Source organism: Scardinius erythrophthalmus, assembly GCF_964197995.2.
Source record: "Scardinius erythrophthalmus genome assembly, chromosome: 11".
Taxonomy (NCBI): domain Eukaryota; kingdom Metazoa; phylum Chordata; class Actinopteri; order Cypriniformes; family Leuciscidae; genus Scardinius; species Scardinius erythrophthalmus.
Genome location: NC_138231.1, coordinates 24,221,606 through 24,228,057, shown reverse-complemented (window position 1 = coordinate 24,228,057; position 6,452 = coordinate 24,221,606). Strand labels below are relative to the sequence as shown.

The 6,452-nt window shown below is 34.1% G+C and overlaps 1 long non-coding RNA gene across 1 annotated transcript; it reads left to right on the top strand.

Moving 5' to 3' along the window:
• The first annotated feature begins 2,383 nt into the window (after window positions 1–2,383).
• Window positions 2,384–5,352, top strand: LOC308698069. Its single transcript, XR_014031024.1, has 7 exons — window positions 2,384–2,515; window positions 2,890–2,960; window positions 3,063–3,142; window positions 3,219–3,327; window positions 3,538–3,612; window positions 4,344–4,428; window positions 4,532–5,352. It is a non-coding gene; the product is annotated as an uncharacterized lncRNA (long non-coding RNA).
• Window positions 5,353–6,452: the final 1,100 nt, after the last annotated feature.

Below are 6,452 nucleotides of genomic sequence, written 5' to 3'. Positions count from 1 at the left end.
AGACTGTCAGTGTGTCGTCAGGAGCAAAGGATTAGGAGCCCCAGGGAGACGAGCAGGGAGATGAGACACTGGCAACGGGAGGACAGCTCATTTTTACACAGGCAGAGAGGGAGGACAGCTCATCTTTGATCCGGCAGGGGCTTCGCAGGCCAGAGGGGTGACAGCTGCATTTTCTTTAGCCCACATTTGAATTTGAATTCTATCTTATGATGCAGCTATGTGCCGGCTTGGCAGGGCAGTGGGGTAATCTGCTCCATACAAACGCCCGGGCTTTCTTCCTGTGTGCCCTCACAGAGATTTAAGTAATTAAACTTAAATTGAATGCATAAAAAACTCACTTGTACCGGTGGCTGTCTTGCTCGTGCCAAGAGTGAATAGTCAGGGCTGTCCTCTCTCTCTCTCTCTCTCTTTCTCTCTCTAATCCCTCTTACTATTTCTGCCCTCCTGACTTTGGCTGGCCTTGTGCTGGATGCTCGGCATTCCTCTCCAGACATCTTTGCGAGCTGGAGAAGCAAACTTCTGAACTCCCACAGTTAATTGGAATAAACATCTGTGTCGCTTGTCTGCCGCTGAAGAATTCTGATCCTGCAGTTTCATACAGCAAAACCAAGATTACATCACATATGATAACATGCTAATTTCAGCCATTTAAGATATGAACAAAAAAAAACTTTCTTAATAAATGTTCCTGGTCTTATATATAAAGGCTACTTATAAAGAGTGATTGAATTTTAGCGGTAAACCTTTCAAGACAGGTCTACTATGAGTCACAAGGCTGTTAAGTAATGTACAGTCGTAATATACAGTTAGCCAGTCATTACTGCAAAATAACTCTTAAATCCTGATCACCCTGTCAGGTTTATTTTGCAACAATAATGTGCTGACTGTACATTATGATACTTTCATGGCTACTCACCAAATAAATAGATATGCAGACATGACTGAATTGGGCAATATTGATTTAGAAATTTATGTTGAAACACATAAAAAAAAAATGTATAACCGATGGTTAACCGATGGCTTCTGTAGAATAAGTCAGTGTCATTTCAACCTCAAAATGCCTGGTTAATTACATTAATTTGCTCCAGTCGGTAACACTTTATAATAACGTTCAGTTGTAAGTCATTTATAAGTGGTTAGTTAATGATGAACTAGTCATTTACAGAACATTCATAAATGAGTAGCAAGTGATATACTAACATTTTATGTATGTTTTGTAAATTCCGTTACAAGTCATTTACATGTGATTAGTTAATGATTAACTAATTATTTACGAATGATTAATAAATGTTTGTTTTTTGTATATATGTAGCAATTAGAGGGTGCAAAAAAAAGAGGGTGTTGTAAATGCCTTGAATACACATACAGATCATTTGTAGGTATATGTAACACATTTGCAAGTGATGAATAGTTTACACTTTAGATTAGGGGATGCAGAAAGTGTTGTAAATGATTTACAACACTTTCTGCATCCCCTAATCTAAAGTGTAAACTATTCATCACTTGTAAATGCGTTACATATACAAGATAACATTCGCAGACCTTATGCCTTTTTGATTCTTGAAGTGGTAATCTACAAATAAAGTGTAAGACATTTACAAGTGATGAATAGTTTACACTTTAGATTAGGGGATGCAGAAAGTGTTGTAAATGATTTATTCATGCGTTTACACATCTATAACAGGTGTTGAACACTGTAGTGTGTACTGCAGTGTAAGTGCTGACTGGTGAGGGTATAGACAGCTGTCTTCTCTGAAACACATGGAGTCTTTAACCACTGTGCACCTGATGTGAGCAAAACATACACAAAAAATGTAACATCATTTATTAAACATTTATAAAACGCATAGTCATGTTTAGTAAATGATTAGTTAATCATTAACTAATCAAATGTAAATGACATAACTGAATCTACAAAACATATAATGAACATATCACTAATTAATCATTTATAAATGATTAGTCATGTTTTTTAAATGATTAGTTAATCATTAACTAATCAATTGTAAATGACTTGTAACACAATTTACAAAACATACATAAAATGTTAGTATGTCACTTGCTACTCATTTATGAATGTTTTGTAAATGATTAGTTCATCATTAACTAATCACTTATAAATGACTTACAACTGAACGTTATTATAAAGTGTTACCCTACACTCTAAAAAATGAAACATGGCTGTTGTTGAACCAAAGAAATGTAACTATGCTCAAATTAAATAATGTTCTTGTGTTTGTGCATTAAAACTAAAACAGTTGTGTTGACAGAATTAGAAAAAGTCATTTCTCAAATTTACACAACTCACTTAAGTTAAATTAACGAAATGCAGTTGTGTTACCGCTGCAGTACCGCACTTTGGTCAACAGGTGGAGCTATATTTGCGCATGCGCAAATATTTCAAAGAACGTTAATGCGTAGCTCATCTCTTAGCACTCGTTCTCCATTTTGTGGGAATCAAATCATGCTCAAACGGAGGCTGCAATCAACATTTTGTATTTATCTGGACCAAAAGGTGAGTTATTTTACTTCCTATCCTTTAATATTGAGGCTGTCAGTAAATTAGAATAGTCAATCGCTGTTTTTGTTGGTATTTATTGAAGTTGCTTTAGCACTTGTCCTCAAGTGGTGTTGTTAGCTGCTAGCGTTTTTTAGCTCTTATGTGATCTTTTAAACTTGCTGAACTTTGATAATATTTGAATTCACCCATACAAAAAATGGCAAATGACCTTATTTTTTTTTATAAAATTGCTAGTTAAGAAGAGTTTTTCCATGTTGTGCCCCAATACAGCAGTTGTATCTAGTTTTAGTATAAATTTTAATAACTTCCTTAATGTTGAGCATTTTTATTTAATGTCAAATAATAACTCTGAAACTTTTGAAACACAGAATGCATAGGCATATGGCAATAAACACGTTTGACACTGACTCGAGTAAGATGGCATCTACTGTAGCATCTGGTAAGCTTATTAGGTCATCCAAAATAATTTTACTACAGTTTTTTTTTTTTTTGTATTATTATTATTATTATTTGACTCACATCTTCATTTTTGTTTCCTCAGAATTTTGGAGTCCTGCATGTGACGTGCATAGATTGTGGCTCTTCTCAAACATCCAGATCTAAGCTTTTAAAACACTTCAGGTTGGTACATGGACACAGACAAAGTTTTAAAACATGGAATTCGCTGTGGTCCCACATATGCTCAATACTTATGCAGGTTATCAAGGTGCTGATGGACAGAACATTTACGCACAGGAGACATGAGATGATCGAAGATCTGCGTTTCGTCACTGAATTTAATAACAGATAGCCAGCACTCTTTAGAGGTAAGTCTTTATAATGTAATGTCATCTGTGATGAATTACTTGGATGGTTATTGTATGCAATTCCAAATTATAAATTGAAGTATTTTAGATGTAATTCAGATAAATGCTGTTAAAGAAATACTGTTAGTCTTGGTATATGATAATATTGTAAAGACTCAAATTTATCAGCAACCAACCTGATTTGTCCTTTTTGTTCATTTCTGAACCCAGCTCCTCAAAAATTTCAAAAAGACAGAAGGAACAGCGGTAAAGAAGATCATAAGCATCCTATCAGTTATGGATCTGGTATGTTCTGTTATATTCTTCATCATTTTTTATCTGACAATAATTCACTATAGATTAAAATAGTATACCCAAAGATGAACATCATTTACTCTGCTTCATGTCACCGAATCCCTTTTATTTTTCGCTTTTCTAACTAAAAAGGTAAATTATGTGGTTGTACTGCTCATTTCTGTCCATGCAATTAAAGTCAACGGTGAGTTCCTGTTCTGAAGCTTCTAAAGTCACATGCAATTGTTTGATGCTATTGAAGCTTCGGAAGAAGAATTCACCATTGACTGTCATTGTAATGACAGAAATGAGCAGGAAAAACAGGAAAAAAGACTTTGGGAGTTTGAATGACATAAATGTCAGTAAAAAAAAAGAATACAGAACTTTTGGGTATCCCTTGAATTTTTGTATATAAGCTCTGGAATGTTAATATGTACATGATTAATTCTGTTTTAATTTCAGAGCTTGTTCGTCTCTTTACCCTATTTCTCAGCAGCATCAGATTTGTGATTTATGCACCTACAATTGGAACAGCTCTGACATCCAAGATTATTTAATGGCTTTTCTGTAGCAAAGCTTTTGGTTTAGAACCACTTATTACTTTTATTGTACTGGTTCTCTGAATTTTGAGGCCCTCACAGATGCAGTTGCAGATAATATTTTTTTTTTGGCTCTTGTAGAAATAACTTTAGCATAATTTGTGTTAATTCTTCTGAACACTGCTTATTTGTCTCATTGTTCAGAATGACACCACTGGGAAAAGGTGAATTCATCTTGAATGCACTTGCTGTTTACCTGGCCCTCTCAAACCTTGTGAAGGAGTGCATGGTAAATTATTTACATTTATAAAAAATATTGGATGTTTCTCTAAAATCAACTATCCCTTTCACCCCTGATCTGTTGTTAATTGTTACTTTATGTATTTTTTTAGGATGTTGAACATGAAGTCCTATCCTCAGTACGCAAGACCACCTTAGGAATCTATGTGGTCAAACATGAAGGAGCAGAGGCTACAGATCCTTACAAATATGTTGGCATCATGATTTAAGGCATCTGAATACATGACAACCTGAACAATGTGCAGAAGTGTGTTCTTCGATGCCAGGTCTTATTTACGCCTGAAAAATAAACTCTTGAAATCTGAGGTTAGGAACATTTCTGGTCTTTCTATAATGTTGCACTGTTGACTGTTACAGTACTTTTGTTTCAATATCAACCATGTTACATTCCTTTGCATAATAGTCTTGTTTTAAACAACTGATAAATTGTTTGCTGCTTTTTTTGCAGAACACCTTTATAAGTAATGATTGATAAATCCTTTCACCTAAAGGCAATATGCTTTTTAAAAATTATTTATTTAATTATTTTCTTGAAAAGTGAAGGCAGTCTTTACAGAGTAAATATTGTGTACATGTTCACGTTGGAAATGTTTGTAAAAATGTAAACAAAATTGTAAAAAAGAAAAAGTGAATGTATTCATTGAATAAACTCATAATGAAACTGGATTATTTGTGTTGGTTGAATGTAAAAATATTAATTTTAGGATAATTGAACTTAATTAACTTAATTGTTTTGGACAAAATTAAGACTGTTAACCTTATTCAACTAAACGGCATTGGATTAACCTTATGTAATTAACTTAAGTTTATTGAAATAAATAATGTTACATAAATCCAACATAACCCAGTTATGTGGGACCGGTTGACATAAAATAGTTAATTAAAGCCAACATATCATTTCTTAGAGTGTACAGTCAATTACTGTAATCCTGAAGTGACTCTGACTTAAAAATTGAATGCATCGACTAAAAACGAAAGTTGTATTTGTGAATTGTGGGAATAGAAGGTTGAATATACATCAATTAGGAAGAGATGCATTCACGTGGTCAAGTATATATAGAACCTATTTACAATCTGATTACTAAAATGCATGAAGCGACCTGGAATCTGGCCAATCGTGAAACAGAATGAGCCAGCCGACTGCTCTCGAAAATTTCTACCTGGCATACCTGTAATGGCACTGAAGTTGAACATACCTCATGACTCATGTTTAGTCATGTGATGCAGTCATGTGATCTATTTAACCCAAAACAAACAAGATGGCAGCCTGTGTTATTAAAGATAAATATTATTTTGTGCAATCTTCATATTATATAAAATTTACTTGCAATTGCTGTCCTGCAGCAAAACATGACAGCAATTGCATTTTAGAATGTGAGAAGTGGTGGGATATTTTACTAATAAAATAATCATGCCAGTATAATGTAAGGACTTTCTCTGTACGAGTTCACTGAGCTATTATGATTTACGCATGCGCAGTAATGTCATTCTCAGGCATTTCAGCGTGGACTAGCAATTTTTGGAAAAAGTTTCTAATGCTTCAAAAATGCTAATGATGACGGAGGCTGTTTTCAAATTTATCCGAATGAATGTGGATGCAGCCCAAATGTAAATACTTCCTTTGACTTTTTTGCTAGTGTAGCGAAGACCATGTGGGCGGAGGAAAACACAAGTCATGAAACAGAAGTTGTGATCGTCTTTTCTTCCCTAATTGCGAGTCCTAATTGGGACTTGATTTTGCACACTGGGAATTGATTAGATCACTGGATTGTTGTCATTTGCTATTGGTGCGATCTCATGTGAGAGAGAGGTTACTCATTTTTTTATAAATAATAATGTGTACAGATTAATCATTTATAATAAACACTGCAACAACAAAAAATTAAGAAACGTCCATTTTGATTTCATGGTCAAGTTTCAATGGGTGCATGACTTTGGAATATTATAATGATATTATAATGCGACAAGGTTGATGTTTTATCATGCTACTTTCACAGCAGTATCACTGTAAGA